This window comes from Rhea pennata, chromosome 12, assembly GCF_028389875.1.
Source record: "Rhea pennata isolate bPtePen1 chromosome 12, bPtePen1.pri, whole genome shotgun sequence".
Taxonomy (NCBI): Eukaryota; Metazoa; Chordata; class Aves; order Rheiformes; family Rheidae; genus Rhea; species Rhea pennata.
Window position 1 is genome coordinate 23,158,152 of NC_084674.1, and position 15,899 is coordinate 23,174,050.

Sequence of the window (15,899 nt, forward strand, 5' to 3'; positions counted from 1 at the left end):
GTTACTCGATGAGCCCTTTCACAGCGTCCTCGCTGTGCACCGAAACCACGTTCGCAGCAGTATCAGCTACCGCGAATTCACTGAGCGCTTGGAAAAGGAACCTGGCACCTCTCAGAGCGACGAATACGTGAACGCTGTCGCCAGCAGGAATATTTCTTTTCCCGTCTCTGCCCGGAAAGCAAGTTTCCCGTATTGACGCGATTACGAATTCTGTTTTGCCTGTGCTACGCGGGTTTCTGTAAGCTCGCATCTCCTTGCTGTGCACTGCCGCTCAGTCGCCTTTGCTGTACTTCCGTGGTTTATTTCTGTAATTTATTTCTATCACCTGTCGTTATCATTTCAGTTGGATGGTTTCATCAGACACATTAGACGTATGGGTTAATTATTAGTTAATGCAGCCATCTCGCAGGCAACAGTAAAACATTGCTCTTCCATCATACTGCTATATTTTCATTTTTTATTAGTTATATTTTATTCTTCGGGGATAAACTGTATTTCACAATTTCAACTGTAGGGATGTTATATTTGTGTAATAAATTCCAGTCCCTTACAGTCATTTTGCCTCTTTATAGGCAGTGGTAGTAACTCTAATAGCATTATTTTTGCAGTGGCTTTTGTGCCCCCAAATTGCTCTATTTTTCTCCTTCAAAGTTACGTGAGCTGGCCTAATGAAGGATGCCTATGCTCCCTACAAAACTTTCCTTCATTATTTATGATAGACTAAGTGCAAACAGCAACAATTAATTTGAATTCCAAACTAGCTAGCAGAGAATAGTAAATTTTTTAGTGGAGGAATTGACAGATTTTCCCAGGTTGCAATAGAATTGGTATTAGCAGCAGATTACCTGTCCTCTAGAAATCCTGCCGTTAGCTCCTCCAGGCTGTGGCTTGAAATCTTAAATCTCTGCCGAACGCATCCTGTCTGGGGTGACGGGGAGCAGCCGTCACGGCTCGATTCACGCTAACACAGTCCAGCGTTTGGAGAAGCGAACCGTGGTTTGAACTTGCGGTGGCGAATGACAGAGAAATCGGGCGCCGAAAGAAAAGATCTCGTATTAACAGGAGAATGTAATAATTGGATGAAAATTTGCGGCCTTCTCGTTCCAAACAGCTACATGTTTGCGATGCGCGCTGAGTCGAAAGTCCTGGAGATCGTTCTCCATCACCAGCAGGGAGAAGAAAGAGCTGTTAAAACAGGTCCGGATCTTCGTACTCCGAACAGGTTCAGTTCGTCAGGGAGCCCGTTTGCAGCGTGTATGTTTGCACTTTTGTTTGCCCTGGCAGGTACGTTGAATTTTTGTCTTAGTTGCTGATTTTAGCACTACTAAACTGAAAAACGGATGTTTGTTTACGCCGTCTCACTGCTGTTGTAATACAGTAGTAGAAACGTGGTGCCTTTTCCCTTGTGCAGAGGAGACTGTGCGAGAACCGCCGTAACTCATGGGCACCAGCTTCAGTGTCACCAAATATCTCTTTTAAAGACTGGAATATTGTAATGTCCGTGGAATTCATTTTGGAATCGGAAGCTGGTATAGGGATTTACCAGCAGTCTGCCTGGTACGCGGAAAATCTCACTGTGGGCACATTATGCTAGCAACTGGGAACGCCGGCTGGTTGCCTATCGGACTAGTCTCGTTTTATTTTGAATTGCAAACTCTGTTTCTAAAATGTAAACACTAGATTTCACGTGAATCAGCATATATATATGCTACTGAATTCAGGGGCAGCATATGGGGGCGTCTCGGCATCGTGGGGTGCCGCCGCGCGTCCCATGCCGAAGCGCAGCGGGCGAGACCCTCCAAAAACCGGCGAGCCCCGGGGCAGGAGGGGTCATCTGATGGTGAGGCTGCCGCAACCCACGCGCGGGGCGGAGAGGCTGCGGGCGAAGCCGCGTGCCGGCGAGAAGGTCTTCTGGTGTTGGCCTCGCGGGAGGTCCACAGCGGAGCTGCTGCTGCTGCTGCTCTTCGGCCGCTGCGCCCGGGAGGTGGCTCGGACCGTTTCCTTCGCTCCGAGCAGCCGCTGGGAGAGTCGCCCCGTCTCAGAGGTTTTCTCTCTCTCAGCATCAGGGAGAACTTTTTCAAGGAGTACGATAAGAAATACGGAAGATTAGAAGCGTGGGGGGAGAAAAAAGTGACACTCCCAAGCGAAGTTCACAAATGTTTCTGAACTCTTAATTTCAAAAAAAAAAAAAAAGAAGACAGGCGCTAATTGGTATGTTGGTAGGGTTTCTCATGTCTGAAACCTTAAAAGAAACGAATAGGAAAAGGTATCAATTTGTCACAAATGTGCTAATTAATGTTTTATAATTTCTTACTCTTTTAATAGATGATTTGCTGTAGTGAGGACGTTAGGGATAAGCAGGAATGAGGCTGCAATAATGTTTCCCTCAAATTTCTTGATTATTTTTGAAACATGAAGATTCAAGCAATCTTTTCTACAAATTGACAAACAAAATATTCTGTTTCTTTAGAATTATGAAAAAGTTTCTTCAACATAATCTTTGATTTTAAAGGTCCAGTAGCCTAAAAAATTACTGCTTGTTTATGAAATTTCTGAAGTCATACTTGATGTATGTATTAAAACATTAGGCGGTCTATTCTTTTTTTTTTTTTTTTTTTTTTTTTGCTAATAAAATTTAAGAAATATTTGTCCTGACTTAATCCAGACATCATCTAGGCAAGCAACATGTAAACTTCTTACAAAGTGTCTTATGTTGGCCTAGCAGTTTTGAGAGACACTTCTACATATGCAAGTCCTGCTCTTTTCTATTTTTATAATTTGTTTTCAAGTAATATTACAAATAACGTTAACTTTTGAGATGTTACAGTATGGGTAACTTGAAGTTGTATTAGTTATTCTTGGCTGACTTCTTTGGTCTAAATGCTTAATGTTCGTGGAGGCATTTGAAAGCACCTTTGTCTCCCTTGTCACAGGATGACTTTAGATTCCCTTTCTCTGAAGATCACTCCAAAAATACAAAAAGTACTGGAATATTTTATGCTGATTTCCACTTTGCATTAAAGTGAAAATGTTGGTATTAAATGAATATCAGTATAGAACTATTGTAATTGAGATGTTCCCAGGATACCTGAAGGCAACTTTGCAACTCGTGCAGAGTTTAGATGTGTCCTGGTCACTTTGGATCATGAATTATCAAAATCTTTCCCAGTCCTGAGCGATGGTCAGAAATTGTCCTGGTGAAGGAATAAGCAGGTGGATCAAGCTGCAGGACACAAACATTTTGATGGATGTGCCTTAAAGGGAAAAATTGCTTGCTGTAGTATTTTGCTGCATTTAGATTGGCAACGTGATTGCTTCTTTCTTTCTTCTTAAGGGGAAAAAAACATCCATGAGATGGCCCAGTGTGGCGTGAGAAAGAATATATTTTGGGTCCATACATCAAGAGCTAAGACCTTCTGCTCAAGAGTCAGAAGATGACTACGACGAAGGAGGAATAGCCCAGTTCTTGAGATACAGGGATCCTGATTTTGAGAGACAAAGGAGAAACACTAAATGCTTCAAAAGGATGTGCAAGGTTCTGAGAGATGATAATAGAGTGGATTTGGCTTGGATCCTTTTGTTTCTCTCTGCAAGACGAGGTATTTATAATGCAATGGGAAAACCAAGTTGTTTAACAGCCTAAACCACCTTACTAACAGGGAGAGAAAGGGAATGCTGAGGGAAGCAAGCATGCCTGGTTGGAACCTCGAGTACAGACAGTGGGATACTACAATCAGGTAAATAGATTGTTACCTGGGGTTAAAATTCATCCCTGATTTTTTTTTCGGATAACAGTGGTTCTGGGCAGTGTTTCTATTCCCCAAGCTTACAGGGATGATGGAAGTACCAGCGACCGCAGCCCTGACTGTGGGCAGGAAGGGCAAAGCGTGGGGACGCCCTTCCCTGGAAGAGAAGGCAGAAGGGTGACATCTTCCACGATACCTGGAGGCTCGGATAGCCAGGTGAAGCTTGCTCGCAGGGCTCTGCTTCCTGCGCTCGGGCCTGCCGCTGCCCCTTGCTGAGCGTTTCAAAGGATCGCACAGTTCTCTTGATCTATTTAAGAGAAAGAAACTGTGTCAAACCTTCCCATTCCCCAGCCGGCTGTCTTTCAGACCACGTCTACAGCAGGGCATGGCGATATGATAGAAAACAAACTGTCTGAAATTAATACTGGGTTAAACGCTAGCGTACGTTAGGTTTGGACAGGCACAACTGTGTTTGCAGTGACCTGGCGGTGAGCAACGGAGAAGCGCTCTAACTGACCTTCTCCTGTACACGGGAGTCGGCTAGGAACTTCGAACCGTGTCCCGCAAACGGGTTAATGCTTTTTCTGACTTGTCTGTTTTCAGTAATCTAATGAACTACATGTTAGGTTCCAGTTTCACTGTGGTAGGTTTGAAATGTGGACTCCTTACAATAAGAAAGAAATAAAAACAGATTGAAAAAGACAAAACTTGGAGGTGCAGCCCTCAAAATGTCTTGTTTATGCTTTGCACAATATTATTAGGCTTTTCACGTGCTTTACGCCGCAGTAGGACTATCGAGGTCGGTAGGAATGAGCTCCGCTAGGAGAAGGAAGAGACAGAAGAAAGACAAGCAGCGGGGGCTCTTTGCTTTGGTCCGTCTCCGTTGCATGTGGATGACCCCGAACACCGACGTGCTGCCTGGGAGATCAGCGCTTCTGCCGCCTTAGGGAATGAGATGTTTGCTCAGTGCAGCACTTAGGCGAAGAGTATTTACTAAAGCAATCAGTATTTGTGTAGAGGGGGCCGAAGACTCATTAAGCTGCTGACTGCATTTATCAGAGGAACAGGCGTAAATATATTTGGCACTTTTAAATTATGTAAACTTGCACTCCACTGGCTCTACGGTAGAACGTACTAATTTCTTTTTCAAGTGGGTCCTATGTCCCTAAGCATCATCGATCATCAGTATAACCGGATCTGTTAACACTGTAATTTCTCTGCCGTGATCAGGAAATCGGAGATGACACGTTTCTAACAAAATACTTGTTGCATTTTTAGTTGCTTGCAGGTCCTCTTCTGTCAATTGATCTGTAGACCTGTACGTCCTCCACGGGCTTGTCTAAACCTGCACCTTATCTTCCCCAGCTCATCTTCATTCAATATTTACTTTAACAGGGAGAGCGAGCTCAGATACACTTGTATTTCGAGGAAAATCCTGCTGTGTTCTTCCTCAGGAAGAGTATCTGTGTATCGCTACTAGTCAACTCGGCAGCGGGAAAAACACGTAAAGCTGGGAAGCCGTAGAGTGAAGAGGCAGAGAGCTGGAAAAAGGAACCGATTCCCGTCCCTAAGGAGTTTGTCTGCTCCTAAAGTACTAATAGGTGTTTGTTATTACAGCAAAAAACATCTGAAATTCTAAAATGCCAGCAGCAACCCATCTCCAGCAGATGCACCTTGATGCCTTGGTCAGGTTTTGTCCCTTTGAAAGCTAGTTCTGCGTGCGGTGGGAATGCCTCTGGGAGGAAAGTGAGGAAACAATTGTAAATACATCTGCACATATATAATATATAAAGGAGGATCTGATTGAATAAGTTGTTTTTTCTAAGTCAGTAACCAAACAAAACCCCCCAAACAGAGAAGCTGCTTTGTGCAGAAAGCTAAGTTGCACATGTTAAAATACATATATATATATAAATAAAATTAAGGTTTCCACAGCAACCTAAGCTCTGTAGTGCAAATCAATGACTTTCATTCTGGTTTATTACATAATTGTAGGACGGATATTCTATAAAAAGTGTTGGGCACATCTGGAGTTATATTATTAAAAAGTTCAGTGAAACCATAAAACTGTACATAAAGTAACTTCTTGTTTGTTCTGGCAACTTTGTTTCTGGAAAAGCTGCGTGAAGAGTGTTGCGCTCTTCCTTCGGCTCGGGGAAAACGCGAAGCGCAGCGGGAGACAGCTTTAGCCGCCCGTCTGAGAGCTTGCTGCGTGTGCTGCTTCTCACGCAGCTCAAATGCCCCCCGTCATCGGCGCAGCTGCGCGTGGCGGTGTGAAGACCCGGCGGGATACCCGCTTTCGCTGACGCCTCGCCAGACGGCCGGCCTGCCTCAACTCCCGCCGCTCCGAGTCCTTCGCGAACGCTTCCCGCGGACTCGCCCGCGGGCTTGCGGCAGCGGGTTTCCAGGCGGAAGCGGCGCCCGTGCGCGCAGCGGCTCCGCGCGGGGGGACGCGCAGGTGCGAGGCTGGCGGCCAGGCCGCGCGCGGGGGAGCGGGTGGCGCCGCGCGCCGCCGCCGCCGCCGCCCCCGCGCCTCGCGCCCGCGCGCGCCTCGTGCGGCCGCGCGGAGCGGGCTGTGGGGGGGGGGGGCGCGAGAGGCGCGGCCCGCGCATGCGCGCACGGCTTAACGGGTGTGCTGGGGGGTGGGGGGCGGCAGCGCGAGTCCTTCGGCGGCGGCGGCAGGAGCGAGGAGGCCGGGAGCCGGCGGGCTGCGCGGGGCCGGAGCGCGCGGGGCCGCCGCGGCGCGGGGAGCCGTTGGGGCGCCGCGCGCGCGCGCAGCCGGGCGCTGAGGGAGCCGGCGGCCGTTGCTGGCCGTTGCTGGCCGCGCGCGGGCGGGCGGGGGCCGAACATCCCCCCCCCCCCCCCGCCCCCCGCCGCGCTCGGGAGCCGCTGCGCGCAGCCCCGGCCGGGGCGCGAGGCGGGGGCGGCCGGCGCGGAGCAGCGCCCCCGCTGAGGCGGGGGAGGAGGAGGAGGAGGAGGAGGGAGGAGAAGAAGAAGCCGCCCCCGCTCCATGAGCGGCGCTCGCCGCTGCGCTCTGCCAGGGGGAGACCGCGGCCGGCTGCCGCCGCCGCCGCCGCAGCATGTGGAGCCCGACCGAGGAGGAGAAATACGGCGTGGGTAGGTGCTGCGCGGAGCCCCCCGCGCGCCCGCCGCCCTCCTCCCCCGCCCGGCGCCTCCGCGGCTGTGGCGGGGGGCGCTGCGCTCCCCGCCCCCTCCCCCCTCCGGCGGCGGCCGGGCGCGGGGCCGCGGGGCCGGGGGCGGCGATGGTCGCCGCGGCGGCGGCCGCCTGCGCCGCCCCGGCCGCGCTGCGCGCTCCGCGCCGCCCGGTTCGGCTGGCGTGCGCGTGTTTTGCTGCGGGCTGTTCCGCGGCGAGGCGAGGGGCGGCGAGCGGGAGAGCGGGCTTCCGGGGCCCGGCTGGGGTCTGCCGGCGGGAGCGATCACGAAACGAGTCGCTTAGCCCGTAATCTACTTAGGCGTGCAATTCCCCTTTCCCCCCGTTTTAATCTGTGGTTTGCGATGATCTTGTTTATGTGGAGTTTGGGGAAAGGGGCTGGTTCTGTTGCGATGTCATTAGGGGGCGTCGGTGATGCACCTGTTCCGAGCGGCGGTCTCCTTCCAGGGAGGAGAATCGGCGAGCGGCGGAGGCGCGTGGTCGGAGCCAGCGCCGGGCGGCTCGAGGTGTCTGGGCGGCTGCTCCGGGACTGCCGCAGCGCCTGCTCGGAGCAGCCCCGAGCTGCGGCGTCCCTGGGGCGCCGCGTTACTCGCAAACGGCGCGGCTGTCTGTGCCGGCGCACGGCGGCGGCGTTTTCTCTTTGTTTATGGCAAATCGGGTTTGCCTGTCATCTCAAACAGTCATGCGTGCGTTATAACTTAAAAGGTCATCAGTGGTTGTTCCATTTCTTTTGTTGTTTTCAGGGCCGTAAGTGTACAAAGTAGTTTCTGGTAAGAGTAGAAACATAGTGCATTTTTTTTTTTTTAAAAAAAGACACTTTCTTTAACCTCAGATTTATATATTTTGAAATGGTTAATATTTGTAATAGAATACATAAAATTGCAGGTGGTATCTACTCTGATTACTAAATATTACCGGGCTTAAAAGCTATACATACAATTAATAACTATAACTTCAGTAAAGAATCTAGGTTAAGTAATGATCGGTCTTTGTAAGTATTTTAAAAATATAACCGAGTCTGCTACAAAGAGCTGTTAACTTCTATTGCTCAAGTGCCATTTTGACAGTTGAATTGCAAGCAGCTGGAATGCCCCTAATTTTCAGCTTTGGAAAATGTAGTCAATAAGCAATAAAATATAAGCTAGTATTTTCAATTAACTTGTCACTTTCTGTAGCTAATACTTTGCTTAGCATAAGTGCCACAGATCTTTGAAACAAATAAAATAAGGAATGCAGTTCTAGTTTTAAAAACAAAACAAAACAAAATCATGCAATTGAATATTCTTGTTAAGTGAGAGCCTATAGTTGTACAGCAGTAGACGCCAGTGCTATAAAATAGCACAAGAAAGTTGCTGGTTACAATACTGTTCCTATTTGTCAGTCTCTGAAAGCACATATAATTAAGAAGTTCTGTTATATCTCATGTGGATGTTCAGGAAATACAAGTATCAGACAACTGCTCTTATGTTGTCTGTTGGTAAAAGACCACCTTTGTCGTCCTAGTTTTTATATATAAAGTTTTACAAAAAAACTTACATCTTTTAATTATCATTTTTTCCTCTGTACTGTGTTTTTTTTCTTTGCTGTGAAATACCAATATTACAGGTTTGCTATTAAGAGTTTTTGTATTCTATTTTGATCATATTCTCAAATAAGAAAATTATTTGCTGTCTTAATTGAAAAATAGGTGCACTGATTTTGTTTAGGGTAAAGGAAGGAAATCTCCCTTCAATCTCTATAGTAAACAAGCCTAGAAAAGGCATCTAGAGGACTGAGAGCAGCGAGTGAAAACAAGCGTTATTTCAGAGCAGTCTAAGAAACATTGCTCTGGTGATAAGTTTCTTTTTTCAAACCATACATGTGTTTGTAGCTCTGAGATGATAGTGAGCTCTTAAGAATTTTGGGGCTCTTTTAGCGTGATCTTTTATTGCTGAGTAGCTCCAATTAATCTTGCTGTAAACGAAACTGGTTGTTAATCTTGCAGAGAGGGAGAATAAGTGAAAAATGTCACTTATGTCTGGAGTTTAGGTACAGCAGCTCATGGGAGAAGTACTAGTTTTTCCTCAAGTAGGTCTGTTATTTGCTTATTTTACCAGTTATCTTCATGCGTTTTGGAGAAACTAGGTTGTAGAAGGTGTAAACACTGGTAACGTTTACTAATGTTAGGAGTTGCACTTGCCAAACAAGAATTTTTTTTTTTGATGATTTAAGTTATCCTAATACCTGAAATAGAGTAATTTATATGTGCAAAAAAGAATTTTCTTGGCATGCTTGTTGCTTGTGTGAGGTTCTATGTCAGACGTTAGTAGTTTGTTTTTATTTCAACCACTGTCAAGCCAAAGAAACTGAGCTTGTTCACTACTGCTGCTGTTACCCCAGGAAAAGCTTGTGATGTGCCCTGGGATTAAGGCAATAGACTTCATATCCTTATGGATTGAAGCTTGGGTGGGGAAAAAAGATCCAGTTAGCTCAGTACCACAACCAGCTAGATTTCTGGTGAGATGCAGAGGTATCTCTGGGCATCCAGGCCTACCTGCCTATTCCTACATATTAGACAGCATGGAAGAACGAGATGCTGTTCTCCTTGATGTAAATTGTGGTGTGTCATCTTCTAATCTAGATAACTTGGCTGAGAGGTTAGAATATACCGAAACTGTTCTTTCAGAAAGATACCGCATTCCCCCTCTCAACGTGTTGATGTGGAAGGCCCGTATAGTCTTCACTGGCTTTTCAAAAGTTCTCCTCCATTTGCTGGTACCCCTTACAAGTGCACAGACCCCTGACTGGAAGGGAACATGTTAAAGGTACTGACATGGGCATCGGTGACTTTTGGGCAGTTTTGAAGTTCTCTTTGCCCATCCAGCTGCAATTTTAGGACGTTTTCCATGTTTATGGTTGTAAAACTCTACTGTAATGCCCAACTCTCATACAAGTCTTTGTGCACTTTTGCAACAAAGATTTTTGGGTTTTCTTTTCCCCTTTTTAAATTCTGAGCAATCTTTTAATACTACACTGAAATTCTTTCTTGATTGTGTTTCTTAGATACTCTCTACTGTCTGTTATGAATCATACCTTTCTGTTCTATTTGAAAATACTTATATTCAGTGCCTCTGCTCCTGACTACACTTTGAAAACTTCAGACTTGTTGCGGAAAGGCAAGCAGTTTTTCTGTGGGCACAACTTAAGATGACCGGTTGTAAAAGCAGCTAGTGAGACTTTCTAAACAATTGTTGAACCCCCACCGCCTCCAACTTTCTGACTCCATAGTGTTTTAATATTTTTTTCCAAATCAATTTCTGTCTCTAAAGGAACAGTTATTAAAGCGATGTGCTTCAAAAGCCAGTATTAAATAATAAGGAAGATTAAAAAGAAAAAACTAAGCAGGGGAAAGAAAGAAAGGAAGAAGTCTTTAGCAAATAACTGCCAATTAAGATTTGGCAGACATGTGTGAGCTGATTACATACTTCATTAGGCTGTCAGTTTCTGCTGCTTTGTTTCTATAGCGCCAGGAGCACATTTAGGTGCTTCTCAAGAAGTTATTGTTTGTGTGTAGTTAGTCCTGCATGTTCCATGGTTGACCATATTAAATATGTGTAAGCCATGGAGAAGAAGAACAACCTGCATGAACAGCACCTATTTTTAATTTGTTCAAAAAATTCTTGAGTTGAAATCTGTGTTTGTAAACACTTTGAATTGGGTGGTGAAAATGAAGATTAATTCGTTTTAAATAAAGCAGTGAGAGGTAAATCCATAAGCACAAATGCACATAAGTAATTCCTTGCTTGCTCCTCTGAGGAAAGGATGCAACTTCTTAATGTCCCGGCTGTTCTTCTGTATTGCAGCCTCCTTCCCCTCCCCTCTTTCCCTCCCTCCCCACTAAATATATTGGCTTACATATTTCACAATTCACATGTTGGGAAGAACAGGTCTGCAAAACTTACAAGATGTTCCTTCCCCCAAGGCTTCTACCAGTCTGTTCTAACAGGTTTATTTAGAAGGCAGCTGATAAATGAAGGAGTGTTTTGAGCTGGTTGATATTGCTGCTTCTCCATATCACTGAAGAAGTTTAAACCATATGTTTAAACACCTTAGATGGAAAAAATGCCCTCCTCAAAATTAGGAAAAACTCTGTATTCAGTAATCTTGGAAGCAATATAAATCATTGCAATGGGGTTCTGCATTACAGAATATATATTATAATACCTTATCTTCTCTCTCACTTTATGACTAGGAATTATAATTGTCTGGCAGCAGGAGGGAGGTGAGTAAGGATATTCTTCAGTGACGTGTCTTGGGACCAAATCTGTATGGAGTGATGTACTTATGAAACCTCTAGGCAACACTGTATTGGGAGGTGATGGTAATACTTGGGGATGTGCTCATTAGTCAAGAAAACTAGGTGATCTGTGCATTGGAGTAATTCTTAATGCCATTCACTACCTTGCCTTTAAAGGCACATTTTTAACCTTTGGAGTTAATGAACAGAGGAACTGGTCAGTCAGAGGTATCTGAGGAAATATATATGCGTTGCTTGACTGAATGAGGAATGAATTGCACTTTGAAATGTCTCTGGAAAAGAACATCTCCTAAGATGTACCTGACTTACCTCACTAAATTTTCCTATCCGTACTGTCTCAAAGTAGTAGGCAGTTTTAGTCTGTGTAGTGTAAATGTTACTGAGATGACTTGGAGATTAGATATAATTTTATGAGCAGGGTTTAATATGTTTTGGCTCATTTATCCTAGAAAAAGATCAACTAAAAGAGATCATGATTACTGTTTTTTGAATACTTCGTCTGAGGAGTTGGATGAGAATTGGTCTATGGGATTTTACTTGTTCAAACTCATCCAGGTATTAATTGTCTGCAAATGTATTTATGGTAGAAGTTAGCCAAAGGTTCCTAAATACAGAGAAGTGAGGCTGAGAAACAACTTTTCAAATTGTGTGCAAAGGCGAGAAGCTGGATAGCTACGTTTAGATTTATAAAGTGGTTTGTATGAGGAGTAATCTTAGAGGAAGAAGTGGTAGTATTAGAATATGGCTTTTTACTCTTGATCATTTGAAATTTTTAAGAGAACTTGTTCTCTGTTTATTCATAGTTATGCTGTATTTATATATAAAGACCATCATGATTTCAACTGGGTTGCCCATGGGGATGATGAGAAAGCGATTTCTTTCCCCATCAGCCCTGTCCACAGTGTAAAATGGCTTTTATTTTTAGCTTGGTTTCTTAAGGGTGGAAATCCTTAACTGTCTCTAAGGCTTTGTGTCCTCACCTAACAGCACCTCTCATCCAGTAGTGAGCCACGCTTTATCGTGAGAGTTGGCAGTCTTAAACCCGTATTCCCTACAATCTTTGTGAAAATTACTGGATAGGGAAGAAGGAACCAGTGCTCCTGTGGATAGAAACGCAGATGGGCAGACTCGCTGAAAAGAACGGGCAATAAGGATTGAGCAGAACTTGCAACTTGCCCTAATGCGACGCTGCCGTTCCCGTGCTGGGCAGCGGGAGGCTGTCAGCGTGAGCACCGGAGCGAGCGCTGCGGAACGTGCCCGGGGCGGAGAGGGACTCCGGGTCTGGCGGAACTGTTAGGTGTGTCGTGGCGTGAGGAGGAGCGCGTGGGAACGTGAACCTGCCTTCGCAGGAAAGCAGCCTCTTCGTGTTTGTTCAAGGAGCAACTTCTTTTATTTTCGTTCTAATGCAGCAGGTATTAAATGCAACTAAAAATGGGGTGTGTGCCACTATGCCTTACGTGATCCTAGTTATTCTTGGAAAATTTAGGTGCTTGTTTTGTGTTTCTTATTTGTATGCTTGGGGTTAAATTCATTGTCAAGCCTGTGGGCAGGAAGCGCAATTCTTCAGAGGGAAATTAGTGGGGGAAAAATGAAAATGGGGTTCTCTTTTGAACAATGTAAGACAAGGCAGACTGGTGGGGGGAAGGGGGCAGTGCTGGTTGTGATCTGCAGTTTTGTGTTGGAGGAAAAGAGCAAAGTTGATGTTTTTGTTAATCCTTCTGAATGTAGCATTTGTTGGTTCTTCCCTTTCCACAGTCAGTGATAGCTCAGCTGGACTTGAGTCGCAGTATCTTGCGAACAAAGCCTTTCTATTCAATAATCCTATATTTAGAAAACCGGAGACATCTTATGAGTCCAAGATAAACACTAGGGAAATATAGAAGAGCTGTTGCCAGAACCTATGATCTTCTAGAAAATTCTCTGCCACATACTTGGTGGCATTTAAAAGCACACGATAAGGGGGTCATTGGCAAGGAGGTGTTTCCCCCCTCTTCACAGGCATGGTAACATGTAAATACACTAGCTTTTCTAGTTAGTATGTTAAACTGTTATTTAGCATAATTTTTCTACGGAAGGACTGTGAATGCCTGATGACCTCCAACCATTAGTCTCACCAGTGGTCATGTGCATTTAATAGATTTGTTCTTTGAGAAATGGGAGCCCTGTTGAGACAGGGATGTGAAAGCATTGGAATGTCACCGAAAGGTACTCGGCTCCTGGAGATTCTGATACAGTGTTTTCTAGTGCTTCAAAGAAATTTTTGTCTACTTGGGTGAAGTTTAGTGTCTGTTACTGTCTTCTAAGCTATGATGTTCAGTGGGGATGAAGCTAAAGGAATCATACAGCATACAGCAGGGTCTTGGTTCAAAATTAGTTGCAACTGATGACAATATTAGCACTTTTTTAAGTTATGTATCAGTCTCAGTATTGCATCTTTTTCATGTTCTGTATTAAGATTTACAAGCTCACTGAATCTCGAGGAAGAGAGATAAAATATCTGTTAAAGGTCTCGGAGGTCAAAACGAACCTTGAGAAATTTCTGGCGAGGTCCTGAAAACATCCCTTGAGCTTTACGTGGCTATAATTCTTTCCTCATAGACGTGCTTCTGTGTTTGCTGAAACAAAGAGTCTTTAGTCAGACCTTACTGGAGGCGTTAGGTAGGCTGATGCCTGTGGGTCTGAGCAGACCAAGTGCCTTGCAGTGTAGCTGTGCGATGGTGGCTTCCTACGAAGGTGAGGCTTCCCTCTTGACCAACTTCTGCACTTGACTACTTTTCTTCTCTTGACTCTTTCTGGCTATTAAGCGTTAAGCTCATGACAGGTGGTGACAAAAAGTGGGTCACTCTGCTCTCTGCGCTACTCTGTGAAACAGGGTCTGTCTAGATACAGCTTTGGGAAGCTTGTGACCTAAACACACTTCAGTGTTGACAGTAGGTAGTTAGGGTGGGTGGGGGTGGTTTTTGATTTGCTTTAAGTGTAAAGGCTTCTAGTATTGTCCTTGGATGCTCAGTGTGCTAAAGTTCAGTGAAGTGTGCTTTGGCAGGTGGCTTGCTATTCGAGAAAGCTCTTGTTTCTGTATATTTGAACAGCAGGGGACTCTCTTTTCCTTATAAATATGTTTAGAATGAGCTGTTTGTGCCAGACGTTAATTTAGTATATCTGCCCTTTCGGTTTTCCGGTCTTGGTGAATGAACCCTTGCATAATTGTCAGTGAAACCTAGAAGAATGGGTAATTAAACTGGAGCCAACTGAAGACAATACATAACTTTTTACTGACCTGTTTTCATGTTGGGTTGTATAAAGGCCTTTGTCTTACTGGAATGTGTGCTCTACCCTAGCAAGTTATAAACGTAGCAGAGATCCTGTATGGGAGAATACCAAAGACAGCATTCGGTAGTGCCTGCAGGGAACTGGTAGGTGTGCCTGCAATAACTGGGTTTGGGTCTGGGAGGGCAGATGTTCCTGATGTGCTGAAGTTTGTTCTTTGTAGAGAAAAATGGCTATGGAAATGTCAGCGTGAAGTTGCCCACTTCACCTATGCTTGTGTTCCCGTTATATGTAAGTTAGTATATGTGGAGAGAGAGCATTTGGACGAGTGAGAAAGTGTCAGCCAGCTTGGAGAAAATACTCCAGAAACATAAGGATTATTGTAAAACAAAGTTTATTGAAAATAGGGCATTGAACTTGATTCCTTTGTTTTGTTTTTTCTTTTTTTTTCCCTAAGTGCTCTTAAGCTGTGAGTGAGTAGTAACTAAATTCTTGATAGCAAACAGGCAGCAATCAGGTTTTGCTGCACTTGATAAAATAAAATCAACATTTCTGTGAGTGTTTTGCTCTGTTGTTTGCATATACACACTTACATGAGATGAACTGCATGCTGCTTGTGTGCCTGGCCTCGCATGGGAAGAGCAAGCAGGAGATTCACCTACTTCTGTGTGTTTTGCTTTAAAGCTTGTATTGACTGGCCATTGCTCTGACAGTGATTGCTTAATTTCTCTGTATTGAGAAGAGCTGACCTGACATAGCAAAGGGCTAGTGGGGCCTGTTGTCTGCTGACCACGCAGCTAAGCATCCGCTTGGAAGGGCTTGTTTTGTTGCTGTCAGTAGTGCTGCCTCATTGCTCTGTCATGTGCACTGTAATTTGCAGCTCTCCGTTCTGACCGCTCGGTGTTTTGTTTCAGCCTTCCTGAGTATGCCGAGCTGATCGGAATTATGGATAAAGTTGCTCTGCTGTGGGGTTTTTTTTTTTCTGATTAGTATTTGTTTTTCTTTTTTTTATGCTTGAGTTTTTCCGCAAGGAAGATTGCGTTTGAAGAAAGAGGTCTTGCCAAAACAGCTTCTTTTTTTTTGTTGTTGTTTCTGAGGAAGTGGAGGTGGAGAATTGGCCTCTTTAATTTTCTTTGTCACAACAAGACCAAAACCTGCAACTTCTGACCTTGGATATTTGCTTTTTTTTTCCAATTCTGGAGTGACTACACTTAAGGTCACCAGCCCAAGATAGTATTTTTCTTCTGTTATTAAAAAAAAGTAGTGATTTCCACCACCACCCCCGGATGGGGCATGCAATAAGATAAGGAAAGGATTTTACCAATGTTTCAGATGTTGATAGCATTGGATAATGTATGTTTGCTTAAGATTAGAAGAAGGAACTTTTTAAGCCCTCATGAGAAAAGCAACTTTGATT

The 15,899-nt window shown here is 44.9% G+C and overlaps 1 protein-coding gene across 1 annotated transcript in view; it reads left to right on the forward strand.

Moving 5' to 3' along the window:
- Positions 1–6,842: 6,842 nt before the first annotated feature.
- Positions 6,843–15,899, forward strand: part of DOCK3 (dedicator of cytokinesis 3) — a 203,793-nt gene continuing 194,736 nt past the window's right edge. Inside the window, exon 1 of the mRNA XM_062585966.1 lies at positions 6,843–6,863. The gene's annotated coding sequence lies outside the window, so the exon portion shown is untranslated. The remainder of the gene's footprint in view (positions 6,864–15,899) is intronic.